General features: G+C 49.6%; 1 long non-coding RNA gene across 2 annotated transcripts in view; it reads right to left on the bottom strand.

The window, feature by feature from the left end:
* Positions 1-9,290: 9,290 nt before the first annotated feature.
* The window catches only part of LOC111165450 (uncharacterized), a 42,553-nt gene continuing 37,826 nt past the window's right edge, over positions 9,291-14,017 (bottom strand). For both annotated transcript variants that reach the window (XR_016395365.1, XR_016395364.1), the window contains exon 2: positions 9,291-9,995. This is a non-coding gene — a long non-coding RNA (uncharacterized LOC111165450). The remainder of the gene's footprint in view (positions 9,996-14,017) is intronic.

Raw genomic sequence — 14,017 nt, 5'->3', positions numbered from 1 at the left:
CTCACCCAGCAGGCTAGACTCTAGACAATTCTAAGCAGGGTCACCGACTGGGGGATCAAGCCTTGGAGAAATGCCATTTGGTGAAGAAACTCATGGATTACCCAGAGTGCTTTGTTGTCTCCAATGGCCTGGAAGGGCCTATAGGGCAGGTGGGAGCCAAGAAGGTGTACAGCTGGGAAGGGCCTGAAAATGTGGCCACGCCCAGACAAGACCACACCTGTGGGGCTCAGAATGCGCTCTATGCAACCGGCCAGCAAGCTTTTCACTTTGGTTTCTAAAGAGGCCGTCTGGGAATTCCCCGGTGGTCCAGTGGTTAGGACTCGGCGCTTTCACTGCCAGGGCCCAGGTTCGATCCCTGGTTGTGGAATTAAGGTCCCACAAGCTGCATGGTGCGGCCAAAAATAAATGAATAAATAAAAACAAATAAGAGGTAGTCTGATCCCTGGGCAAAAACATGGGATCTGGGGGCCAAAGTCCCAACTTTGAATCCGTCTCAGTCACTCACTGCCCACGTGACCTTAACCTTGGTCTCCTCACTTTTAAAACGGGGCTAATCATACCTACTTCTTAGGGCTGTTGTGACAATAAGAAATGCTATGCATATATATATGACATATCCTTAGCCTGACACAGAGCCTAACGTGTAGTAGAGCTGAATGACTGGTACCTAATAACAGTCCTGACTGTGAACAGGCCAAGCCTGATTGTGGTCCTGCCTGCATGCTCCATCTTCAGGGGCTCCCCTAACTCTAGTTTCCCCAACACACACACATACATACACATGTGACCTTTAGGCACTGTTGGTACTATAATTATTGTTCTCTCTGCCCACCTGGCTTTCCTACCCCCCTGCTCCTGGTAACACCACCCACTTCCCCAAACATAGGACCAGGCCTGTGACCTAGGTCTGGCTGGGACCAAAGCAGGACCAATCAAAGCCTTCTCTGACATGAAGATATTGATGCTGAGAGAGAGAAGCCCTCTCTCCAAACCTGAACTGGGCGGCAAATGGCCATCTTCCCTGCCATGTGGACAGAGCCTGTCTGCAGAAGTCAGGCAATGACGAGGAGAAAAATTGTCTTGGAGACGTTGGGTCCTGTCCCAAGGTCCCGGCTTTTGCTGCAGTGCCCCGCCCGGCTGTGTGAGCTAGAAATTTCCTTTTTGGTTTAAGCTAGTGGGAGTATGGCTTCTGATATTTGTAAAGAAGAGTCCTGCCTGTTATAGACACTTGTGTCCTTAAAGTTTGGGACATCAAGGGATTTGTGTGAAGCACAGAGGAGTTAGTGGTCAAACCAGAATCCAGCCTCATCTGGCTGGCTCTAGATCCACCATAAACTATGCCACACGTTCCGCTCACCATTGACAAGTGCATACTATGTGCCAGACACCAAACTAGCATCCCTTTCCTTCTCCGCACCTACTGAAGGACTCTCCCTCCCCACCTTCACTCCCAGCCTCTAAGGATCATACCTCTCCACTAGGGTAGGGCCCAGCACACTCACTGCCTTCCCAGAATAATACTCCCAGATTTCTCCTCATGTGCCAAGGATATGAGAGGAGACAGCCAGCTACCTACCTACCCACCTACCTACCTGTGGTGGTAGCAGGAAGGACATCCTTGCCCCGGCCCAGGGCTCCCTGGCAGAGTTCCTGCCCTCACCGCTCTGAGTGTCTGTGATTCTACTGCCCTTATGGCTTTAGTGACCATCTATGGGGATACTGAGGTCATTTTAAAAAAACCAAAACTCCTTATTTATTTGTTTGTTTATTTTCGCTACACTGTGCAGCTTGCGGGATCTTAGTTCCCCGACCAGGGATCAAACCCGGGCCCCCTGCAGTGGAAGCGAGTCCTAACCACTGGACCGCCAGGGGATTCCCACTGAGGTCATTTTTGAAGTGCTTTTAATCTCAGTTGTCCCAGATGTTTCTTTACTGTGCAAATCTAGTTAAGGGGAGAGAAGGGCGTTGGGAGCAGAAGGATTTCAGGGACGTAGTGTCCGAGTCCGGTCTTCAGACAGCCATGGACCACAATGCAGATGTTACCAGTCGGTGACACAAAAGGAGAAAAACACCACCTGAGAAGTGAGCTCTTCCTGAAGCAAAATGATTCCATTTAATGGGCCATCCTTTAAAGAGAAACCAAGTTCCTCCTTCTTTGGGGGATTAAATTATATTTTCTTTCAGTTCACTAGATTTTGCCGGGCCTCATCTTTAAAATGGTGTGGGAGGGCTTCCCTGGTGGCGCAGTGGTTGAGAGTCCGCCTGCCGATGCAGGGGACACAGGTTCGTGCCCCGGTCCGGGAAGATCCCATGTGCCGCGGAGCGGCTGGGCCCGTGAGCCATGGCCGCTGAGCCTGCGCATCCGGAGCCTGTGCTCCGCAACGGGAGAGGCCACAACAGTGAGAGACCCGCGTACCGCAAAAATAAATAAAAATAAATAAAATAAATAAAATGGGGTGGGAGAAACAGGGTGGTTGGCCTAGGTAACCTCCCAGGGCTTGTCCAGTCATCCGAGCTCTCCAGGGCCCGGGGCCATGTACACACTGCCTGGGATCGTGTCTCTGTCATCATCTGGCCTGCCTCCCCACTCCTCTCTATCTCCCCCCGCGCAGCTCCCTGCCAGCCCCTCCCTGCTCAGCCCCACAAGGTTTGCCGTCCTGCTGAGCTCTCCTTGTGCCCCTTGGGGAGAAGCGCCCAGGCTGCAGTGCACTTGACTAAATGATAACACAGGAGATACAGTTTATAAAAGGCAAACGTGGGTCTCGAAGAGCCGAGCGTTTGTCCTGAGATAATGAGGGGATCAAGCCCAGCCTCCAAGCAGACCTGGAAGTTAGAAGGACAGAAGGTCATTGCTGAGGAGCAAAAAATCAAGAACAAGCACCGATGCAGGGGCTGAGCAGGGGGAAAACATGAAAGCAGACCAAGTTCTGGCTGAAGGCTGACGTCATAGACTCCTACGACACCTGAGCTTGGGAGCCGTCTTGTCCTGTGTCCTCATGCTGTAGATGAGATTAAGGCCCAGGGAGGGGAGAGGGGCCTGTGATTGCGGGGACGGGGGGTGGCAGGCGCAGGCACGTACATTTTTTTCTCTAGCACCACCTCAGCTGGGGATAAGGCCTGGAGATGGAAAGGAACCGAGGGAGAGAGACTTAGAAACCAAGTCCACAGGAGGCCAGAAGCGCTAAGTTAGGGCTGATCCAGGTCCCCCACAAGCCCTTATGTTCCTGCTCTGGCCTGTCACTCTGCTCTGGCCCCCCTCACAAGTCACCTTTCCTTTGCCCACAGCCCTCAGCTCAGCTCTCTGGACACCCCAGACATCAGCCCCAGATGGGCTTGGAGCAGGAGGCTTGTAAGAGAGCTGGAGAGTGAGGAGGGCTGATGGGGACCCTCAGGAGGACCCCTAAACTCCACAGGCCCTTATTGAGAAGCTCTGGGAATCGGGGAGCTGAAGGGGAGCGGTCATTGCACTTACATTTAGAACAGACTCCTGGGACTTCCCTGGTGGTCCAGTGGGTAGGACTATGTGCTTTCACTGCAGGGAGTACAGGTTCAATCCCTGGTCGGGAGAACTAAAATCCCACAAGCCAGGTGGTGTGGCCAAAAAAAAAAAAAAAAAAAAACAGACTCCGCCCCCCCGCCCCCCAGTACACTTTTGCACCCCAAGAGAATCCAGGGACAGAAGAGGTGCCAGCAGCTGTCAGGGATGCTGTAAATCCCAAACACTGTGGCTGGGCCTGGGGAGAGCAACAGAACCAGGAGCCCCTCTGTGAAACTCCTGTCTCATTCAACCTGAGATGAATCATTAACAAATCAAGTGCGAGGTGGAAGGCCACACTGAAATACATATATCCTGCCCTTGTCTGTAGCACCTGCTGCTCTTGGTAGAGGGTCATTTTTAACGTGGTGGTGTCAGAGGCCAGAGAGGAACCAGCCCCAAAGTCCCCAAATCTACTTGGGAGGTGCCACCAACTCTAGGAAGGCTTCCAGCAAGGAGACCTTGGGCAGGCAGGGTGAGTCCCTAGGGCCCTGAGCTGTGCCCGCCCTTGATCACATGGGCCGTTCTTGGCCCGGGAAGCTGGGAGCTGGGACAGCTGGGTGACCTGGAAGTGGAGGGCCTGAGGAGACCCAGGCTGCCTGTTCCTCCTTGTCACCCTGTCCCTGAGAGCAAAAGGCAAGGCCAGGAGGCTCCTGGGAGCCTCCTGCCTAATTCCCAGGGCCTGGCTGCCAGCTCTGCCGCTGATGCAAGGCCAGGGGTGAGTGAGCTCAGCCTGTTCCTAGCACGTGGAGCTTCCTGTGCCCCACCCCTCCCTAGAAAACACACCCGTTCGTTTCCCTCTGCTCTAGCCCTCCTAGGTCTCCAGCTCCCTTCTTCTGCAAGCAGAGCAGGGCCACCTAAGGATCTGGGAGCAGGCCCTGCCTGGGGCTAGGGTAGCGCTAAGCATTTCTGAGTCAGCCCTGCTCCCCTGCACGGGCGACCTGTGAACAACGCTGGGACCCGGAGCCCAGCCTCCCACGGACCTGCCCAGTGGGAAGAGAGGGCCTGGGCACCCCTTGGTCCTCAGCTTCTGTCCATGCCAGCCCACTTTGTCTCCAGACCTTCTGATCCCTTTATGGGTTTTGGGGTTTTTTTGGTTTTCTTTGTGGCCGCACCACGTGGCATGCGGAACTTCCCCTACCAGGGATCGAAGCCCTGTCGCCTGTAGTGGAAGCGCCGAGTCTTAACCAGTGGACCGCCAGGGAAGTCCCTTATCCCTTTAGAAGGGTGGACTTTCCCCTTCCTGCTGTCACCTCTCACTTTCAGTGCCCCGGCCCACGGGAGGAACGCCGGGGCCCTGCCACCCTCTCAGGGACCCTCGAGGCATCATCAGTGCAGGATGGGGCTTCATTCGGCATCCTTAGGATGAGCACCCATTTGCTACGAGCGTGGTGACGATAACCTGATGTGTAATAACCTAGCATGGAATAACGGATGACACGTAGGCCTCGTTTTACAAAGTGCTTTCAGGATGAATTAGTGCCTCGCGGGATCCTGGTGACAATGCTGTGATGTAGGAAGGCCTGAGATGAAGAAGCTGAGGCCTAGAGAGTTACGTGGCAGAGCCAGGAGTCACGCCCACAGGGTCTCCCCACATCCTCTTGCTGCCTTGGTCCTGTCACCCAGGCGTGCCCCCGAGCAGGAAGCAGGCTTGCTTGTCACTGGAGACCCAGTTTAGACAGAGGGACTATTTTCAGGAAAAGGAAGAGCAGATGGGGAGGCTGGGAGAACAGGGCTTGTGGGTCTGGGGTAGAGGCACACTGGGGCCAGGCTTGCCTGGGAAGGGCCTGGAGACCTCCCGGGAGGCTCTGAGATCTGCAGGGAGGGCAGCATGGGAGTTGCAGTTCCTGTGCCTCAGTGGCTCACTCAGACCGAGGCTCACCGGCCATGCTGACCTCGGGCACCTGCTGGGCTGGGGATGCTGGACCAGGCCCTCCAGGTTTGGCCCAGGAGCAGTGGCAGTGGCCATCTCCGGCTTCCCTGTTGATGCCAGGGCTGAATGAAGCTGTCTTCGTCATCTGCCCCTTCCTACCTTGGCCTGCCCTCTCCCCTCAGCCATGCCTGACCTCCCTGGGTGGCCACACACACACATCTTCATGACCCTCCCCACCCTCCCGGTAGCGCTTATTGCTGACACAACTTCTGAGGCCGGTGCACTCAGGCTGCCCAGTTGGTGGGCGGTGAGCACACAGTGTCCTGTGCTGGAGGACACAGCCTGTGCCAACCGCACCTGTCTCTCCCGGACTCAGATCTGTGATGAAGCCGGAGGGGAAGAGGGAGGATGTGTGCCCTTCTTGGTGGAAGGCCTCAGCGATGAGACCCCCGGCTCCAGGGGCCACCTGAGACCTGGCCTGCAGGGCTCTCCATTTGTCTGCTGTCCCATCCCTTCACCCACCCCTCGTGGGCAGAGAAGGGGGAGCTAAAGGAGAAAACCACACGCAAAGCCAGCTCCTGGTTCTGCCCCAGCCTCGAACCAATTCCTGGAACCGCGACGATCACTTTCAAGTCTGAAGTATATTTATCTTTTATTAGATATTACAATCACTTGGTATTGCATTAAAACAGCAGAGAGGGGTATAATCCAGAGAAAAACAAGGTCCCTCCCACCCCTTTTACTCAGCTGCCTTGTTCTCCCCAGAAGAAAAAGCAGTGTTACCAGTTCTTTATGTATCTTTCTGGAGATAGGCTAGATTGCCCATCGGATATCTGATCACCGGAGCTCACCCTGCAAGGTCACGTCCTGCCGAGCTTTTCTACTTTAGGATGAGGAAGGATCAATTTCCCGGCTTTTTTTTTTTTTTAATTAATTTTTATTGGAGTATAGTTGTTGTATACAATGTTGTGTTCGTTTCTGCTGTAAGGCAAAGTGAATCAGTTATACATATATCTACTCCTTTTTATTTTTATTTTATTTATTTATTTATTTTTTGGCTTGTGGGATCTTAGTTCCCTGACCAGGGATTGAACCTGGGCCCTGGCAGTGAAAGCATCAAGTCCTCACCGCTGGACCACCAGGGAATTCCCCTCCACTGTTTTTTAGATTCTGTTCCCAGATAGGTCATTACAGAGTATGTCAACTCCTCTGCTTTGAACAGTCCTTGAGAACAAGACAGGAGGTGACCAGAGAGAAACTTCCACAGGGACTCATGTTCCAGCTGTCTCCCTTTCTCCACCCTCCACCCATACCTCGTGGATGCCCAAGGCAGAGGTGAAGAAGGGCAGACGGCCTTGGCCTTGTTTCTTAGAGAGGGAAGCTGAAGGGCCCAGGTGCTCAGGAGACTCAAGGTCATGCAGCAAATCCGGGGCACCCCAGTTTTCCTCTAGCATCACCCCACCTCCCTAACATCTTCCCTTTGTGTTGCAAGCAACCCTGAGTGCCTGAATATCTCATTGTCACAACTAGACCATGGACATCCCAAGGGCAGGGGTGAAGGCTCTTCTTCTTCTGCCCCCCAAGCTGGACTCCGAGCTGGGCCCTGCATGCTCTCAGCAGCTACCAACAATGTCACCTGGATCAAGTGAGAGAGGCAGAGGGTGTGCTGTTCCTGCAGGGCCCCCAAGGCCATGAAGTCTGTACCTGGACACACACATCCCTGCCCGCCACTCTCCCTGCCCCACAGGCCCCGGGCCTCCTGACTTTTCTCTTACACAGTTGGCTCAGTTAATGCCCCTGCTCACAAGGCCAAGGCCGGGGCTGGCTCCCCAGGGATGGAATCATCCTGAGACAAAATGTTCTGTTCCTTGCCCATGAACCGTACAGAGTGTTACAGATTACAACTGGAGGACAAAAAGAGACTGTCCCTCCGTGAAATGCAGCGCACGTTTCTCCTGCCGGAGACAGGTGACTTCCTTTGTGATCATCTCTCCCAATTCCTCCTCACGCCACCCCTGTGATCCTTGGGCTTTCTCTGGGATGAGCCCTGGTCCATCCTCCCGTCTGTCTTTCATGTAAAGGCTCACTTTGGTAAAGCAGGTCTCTCTCTGAAGGTCACAGAGTGCCCAGAGGGATTCAGTGCTCAGAAAGAAGGGTAAAAGAAGGGACAGTGGCTTCAGAAGGTATGAGCTGTGCCTGTTTAGTGATGCAGCAGGAACAAGGGGAGACTTTATTTATTTCAGGGAACAGACAGTATCTGCCACGGCTATTCTGTGAGCTCAGGCTCAGCTCTAGGGTGGATGTGAGGACGCCAGCGGAGTGAGGGACTCCTGGGAGGGGGGGTGGCAGAGAGGCCTGTGGACCAGAGGGGGTGCTGACTTAAAAGGATTGGAAGGCCGTGCTGCTGGAGGGGAGATAGACGGGTGGAGGTAAAGGGGCTGGAATCAGAGAGGGGATTCCTAATCATGGGTGAGGAAATGGTGAATCCAAGGTATGGCAGGTCAAGGGTCACAGAGAAGGAACCTGGAGGCTCTACCTAAAAATCAGTGTACTCACAAAAGAACTGATCTGCTCCGGGAACTGGCTCCCCTTCCTGCTTCCTCACTCTAGCTCAAGGCGTCACCATCCTGATGGGCCAGGGTACTTGGTCTGGGCCCAGATCTCACCTGATTCTCACCAGGCTCCCCAGGGACCAAAGCTCTATCGTGGGATCTCAGGTCCCAGCTGCCTTCCTGGAATTCCAACCATGGCCTCCCACCAAGCCCACCACCCTCCAGTGCCTCCCTCTCTCTGGATTTCCATCACAATGGCTGTGGGAGGTCTGGGGGAACCTGGCTGGGAGTAAGGGATGACTGCTAAATTAAATGGAATGGAATTGGTGTGTTCAACCGCTGACCATTAAAAACGGTGGCCTTTCTTTCATCTAGCCATAATGACACCACTCCTCCGAGAAACTGTTTACAAGGTGCTAGTAGAATCAGCCACGTATATAGTAGGCCTTTGTCAATAGTATGAGCAACAGCAGGAGTTCCCTGGTGGCCTAGTGGTTAGGATTCCGGGCTTTCACTGCCGTGACCCGGGTTCAATCCCTGGTCGGGGAACTGAGATCCCCGCAAGTCGTGCGGTGTGGCCAAAACCAAAACAAAACAAAAAATATGAGCAACAGGGGCTTCCCTGGTGGCACAGTGGTTGGGGGTCCGCCTGCCGATGCAGGAGACACGGGTTCGTGCCCCGGTCCCGGAGGATCCCGCGTGCCAGGGACCGGCTGGGCCCGTGAGCCATGGCCGCTGAGCCTGTGCGTCCGGCGCCTGTGCTCTGCAATGGGAGAGGCCGCAACAGTGAGAGGCCCGCGTACCACAAAAAAAAAAAAAAAAAAGAAAAAGAGCAACTACATCACAAGGGTTCACGGCTAGTGAACACGCTCTCACTTGGCCTCTGGGTCTTCACTCTTTCATGGTTTCCCATCTGTATCACTGGCCCCTCCTTCTCTGTATATTTTTCTGGTTCCTGTTCACCTTCCTGACATCTAAACATTGGAGGGCCCAGTACTCAGTTCTTCTACCCATCTCTGTCCTTATTCACACCCAGATGACCTCATCCAGAGATTTAAGGTTCATCTCTCTATGCTGACAGCTCCTAAATTTATATCTTTAGCCCTGGCCTGTCCCTTGAACTCTAGGCTTGAACACCCAACGGTCTACTCAAGACCTTGACCTGGATGTCATAGCCATGACCATGACAGACGTGGCCAATATAATCTCCAAAAACAAACTTTTATTCCCCACCGAACCTGCTCCTGCCACAGCCTTCTCTAGCTCAGAAAATGGCTACATGGCACCTTCATTCTTCTTGTGCTCAGACCAAAACCAGTTTAAGACTTGATGTGTTTCTTTCTTTAAAAAAATTTATTTATTTATTTATTTATTGGCTGTGTTGGGTCTTCGTTTCTGTGCGAGGGCTTTCTCCAGTTGCGGCAAGTGGGGCCCCCTCTTCATCACGGTGCGCGGGCCTCTCACTGTCGTGGCCTCTCCTCTTGCGGAGCACAGGCTCCAGATGCGCTGGCTCAGTAGTTGTGGCTCACGGGCTTAGCTGCTCCGCGGCACGTGGGATCCCCCCGGACTGGGTCACGAACCCGTGTCCCCTGCATCGGCAGGCGGACGCTCAACCACTGCGCCACCAGGGAAGCCCCACACACCACTTTTGATGTTTGCAATGGACTTCTATACCGACGCCAGCCTATTCCAGGTGGGGACCCGTTCTGCCTGGTCTGTGTGACAGGTCACATACCCACTGCGTCTCACAGCCATTTACAATGTGACGAGTGTGAAAGCCACTAGCAGCAGCGGGTGACTCCGCTGTGGGGATTAACTGTGCCAAGGGAGAGGCAGGAGTGAAAAATAGATCCTAGGTTTCAAGCCTGGAAGAACGATGAGGTCAGTGTGGAGTGTTGAACTTTGGGGCCAGCATTGGTCTGACAGCAACGTGAAACTTTCCCTCAAGCAGGTGGATGTGTGGGTCTAGAGTCACCAGAAAGGTCAGGCGGGGCTGGGGTCTTTGGAGGCAACCACATAGATGTAATGGCTGAATCTGTGTAGAGAGAAAAGAGCAGAAGACTGAGGATTAGACATCTGGAAACATCTCTGTCCACCCATGAAGCAAAAATAATTCTCAGGAGGGAATTCCCTGACGGTCCAGTGGTTAGGATTCCATGCTCCCAGTGTAGCGGGCACGGATTCGCTCCCTGGTCAGGGAACTAAGATCCCACAAGCCTTTGGCGAGGCCAGATAATAATAATAATAATAATAATTTCCAGGAGAAGGAATCACTCTAGCCAGATTCTCAGATCCCCAGTGACTTCCTTGCTGGCCTATCATGGGGTGGGGTGTAGGGCGCCTGGCCAGGAGGGCAGCTAGTCTGGGCCTCACTTTCATAATGGGTCTCAAATTTAGACTCTTGATGTTATTTCCAAATAGGATTATATATACAGTCACAGAGAGGCCCTGAGAGAGATGAAAAAAAAGACATTTATCAGATTTAAATGTGTGGCTTACTGACTGGACTTGCTGCACAATGGATTCATATTTCATTAAAATTCTGTGAATCATACAATTATATTTTATTGTATGTCTTATGTTAAAGTACTAGTTACAGGTGAACATTTAAAATATACCATAATTTGGTCATTCTAACCTGGCATTCCTTATTGTGTGATAAAGGATCTCCCTAATTCGAAGTAGGCAGGACTGTCTTTGCTGCTGTTTCTAACCCAAAGAGCCAGAAATCCAGCTCCTGGCCTTCAGGGGCTTTACTGTCCAGCCTGAGTTACCAGCTGATTTCTTCAGCTGCTTCTCAAGTCAATCTGTCTTAGAGTCCGGATTCACCTGGACTCAGAATATTTTTCCTTTAACTCCACCTCCCACCTCAACCTTAAATTACCCTTAAATTAAAAAAAAAATTATTCGAAAGAGCTTTACTTTTTAAAATTTAGCTTACTAACTGTGCTTGTGCTCTGTCGTTCAACACTTCCCCAATTTTCTGCTCCTCGGTAAGGAAAGCATGCTTGATCCTGTCAGACTTGAAACCACCGTAAGCCCTGCTGACATACTTTTTCATTTTAGGCAACCTCAAAAGAAGTTTAGGTCTCAGAGCACGAACTTCTTGAAGTCAGCCTGGGCACATGTCACTTGCAGATTTGGTGCTTTCCTAACCTTCTTGGTATAAAGGTAAACAATTCTATTACCAGGAGTAATAGTTTTGTAGGATAGCCTATATGTCAAATGCCAGACCCTTCTAAATGCCTCTAGACACTGTCTCCAGAAAAAAAAAAATTATTTTTAATTGTGGTGAAATACATGTAACATAAAATTTACCATCTTAGCCATTTTTAAAGTGTACACTTCCGTAGTGTTAAGTGCATTCACATTGTTATGCAACTAATTTCCAGAACTCTTTTCATCTTGCAAAACTGAAATTCAGTACCCATTGAACAACAGCTCCTCTTTCTCCCTTCCCCCCAGCCCCTGGCAACCACCATTCTTCTCTGTCTCTATGAATTTGACTACTCCAGGAACCTCATATAAATGGAATCATACATTTGTGTAACTGGCTTATGTCACTTAGCATAATGTCTTCAGGATTCATCCATGTTGTAGCATGTGTCAGAATTTCCTTCCACTGTAAGGCTGAGTAATATTCCATTGCATGCATGAACACATCATATTTTGTTTATCCATTCATCCATCAGCGGACACTTGGGTTGCTTCCACCTTTTGACTATTGTGAACAATGCTGCTATGAACATGGATGCACAGATATCTCTTCAAGACTCTGCTTTCAATTCTTTTGGATACATACCCAGAAGTGGAATTGCTGTATCATATGCTAATTCTATTTTAAATAATTTGAGGAACCACATACTGCTTTTTATAGTGGATGCACTATTTTATATTCCCATCAGCAGCGTACAGGGATTCCAATTTCTCCACACCCTCAACGACACTTACTTTGTTTTGTTTTATTTAATTTTAATATTTATTTATTTATTTTTGGCCATACTGCGAGGCATGTGGGATCTTAGTTCCCTGACCAGAGATCAAACGTGGGATCTCGGCAGTGAAAGTGCGGAGCCCTAACCACTGGACCACCAGGGAATTCCTGTTTTGTTTTGTTTTAATAGTAGCCATCCTAATGGCTATGAAGTGGTATCTCACTGTGGTTTTGGTCTGCATTTCCCTAATCACATCCCCAGTGATATTGAGCATCTTTTCATGTGTTTATTGGTCATTTGTATATCGCCTTTGAAGAAATGGTTTATTCAAGTCCTAGGTCCATTTTTTAATGGAGTTGTTGGTTCTATTTTTTGTTGTCAAATTGTAGTTTTTTGTTTCTTTAATTTTTGAATTGAATTTTATTTATTTTTTTATACAGCAGGTTCTTATTAGTCATCAATTTTATACACATCAGAGTATACATGTCAATCCCAATCTCCCAATTCATCACACCACCACCCCACCCCCCGCCGCTTTCCCCGCTTGGTGTCCATACGTTTGTTCTCTACATCTGTGTCCCATTTTCAGCCCTGCAAACTGGTTCATCTGTACCATTTTTCTAGGTTCCACATATATGCGTTAATAAACGATATTTGTTTTTCTCTTTCTGACTTACTTAACTCTGTATGACAGTCTCCAGATCCATCCACGTCTCTACAAATGACCCAATTTTGTTCCTTTTTATGGCTACTATTCCATTGTACATATGTACCACAACTTCTTTATCCATTCGTCTGTCGATGGGCATTTAGGTTACTTCCATGACCCGGCTATTGTAAATAGTGCTGCAATGAACACTGGGGTGCATGTGTCTTTTTGAATTATGGTTTTCTCTGGGTATATGCCCAGTAGTGGGATTGCTGGATCATATGGTAATTCTATTTTTAGTTTTTTAAGGAACCTCCATACTGTTCTCCATAGTGGTTGTATCAATTTACATTCCCACCAACAGTGAAAGAGGGTTCCCTTTTCTCCACACCCTCTCCAGCATTTGTTTTGTGTAGATTTTCTGATGATGCCCTTTCTAACTGGTGTGAGGTGATACCTCATTGTAGTTGTGATTTGCATTTCTCTAATAATTAGTGATGTTGAGCAGCTTTTCATGTGCCTCTTGGCCATCTGTATGTCTTCTTTGGAGAAATGTCTATTTGGGTCTTCTGCCCATTTTTGGACTAGGTTGTTTGTTTTTTTAATATTGAGCTGCACGAGCTGTTTATATATTTTGGAGATTAATCCTTTGTCCATTGATTCATTTGCAAATGTTTTCTCCCATTCTGAGGGTTGTCTTTTCGTCTTGTTTATGGTTTCCTTTGCTGTGCAAAAGCTTTGAAGTTTCATTAGGCCCCATTTGTTTATTTTTGTTTTTATTTCCATTACTCTAGGAGGTGGATCAAAAAAGATCTTGCTGTGATTTATGTCAAAGAGGGTTCTTCCTATGTTTTCCTCTAAGAGTTTTATAGTGTCCAGTCTTACATTTAGGTCTCTAATCCATTTTGAGTTTCTTTTTGTGTGTGGTGTTAGGGAGTGTTCTAATTTCATTCTTTTACATGTAGCTGTCCAGTTTTCCCAGCACCACTTATTGAAGAGACTGTCTTTTCTCCATTGTATATCCTTGCCTCCTTTGTCATAGATTACTAGACCATAGGTGCGTGGGCTTATTTCTGGGCTTTCTATCTTGTTCCATTGATCTATGTTTCTGTTTTTGTGCCAGTACCATATTGTCTTGATTACTGTAGCTTTATAGTATAGCCTGAAGTCAGGGAGTCTGATTCCTCCAGCTCTGTTTTTCTCCCTCAAGACCGCTTTGGCTATTTGGGGTCTTTTGTGTCTGCATACAAATTTTAAGATTTTTTTGTTCTAGTTCCATAAAAAATGTCATTGGTAATTTGATAGGGATTGCACTGAATCTGTAGATTGCTTTGGGTAGCATAGTCATTTTCACAATAGCGATTCTTCCAATCCTAGAACATGGTATATCTCTCCATCTGTTGGTATTATCTTTAATTTCTTTCATCAGTGTCTTATAGTTTTCTGCATACAGGTCTTTTTGTCTCCCTAGGT

Source organism: Delphinapterus leucas, chromosome 13 (assembly GCF_059928025.1).
Source record: "Delphinapterus leucas isolate spDelLeu-1000000601 "Yukka" chromosome 13, BTC_Dleu_Yukka2, whole genome shotgun sequence".
Taxonomy (NCBI): Eukaryota; Metazoa; Chordata; class Mammalia; order Artiodactyla; family Monodontidae; genus Delphinapterus; species Delphinapterus leucas.
Note: the sequence above shows the minus strand (reverse complement) of the source record. Positions and strands in the feature narration are given on the sequence as shown.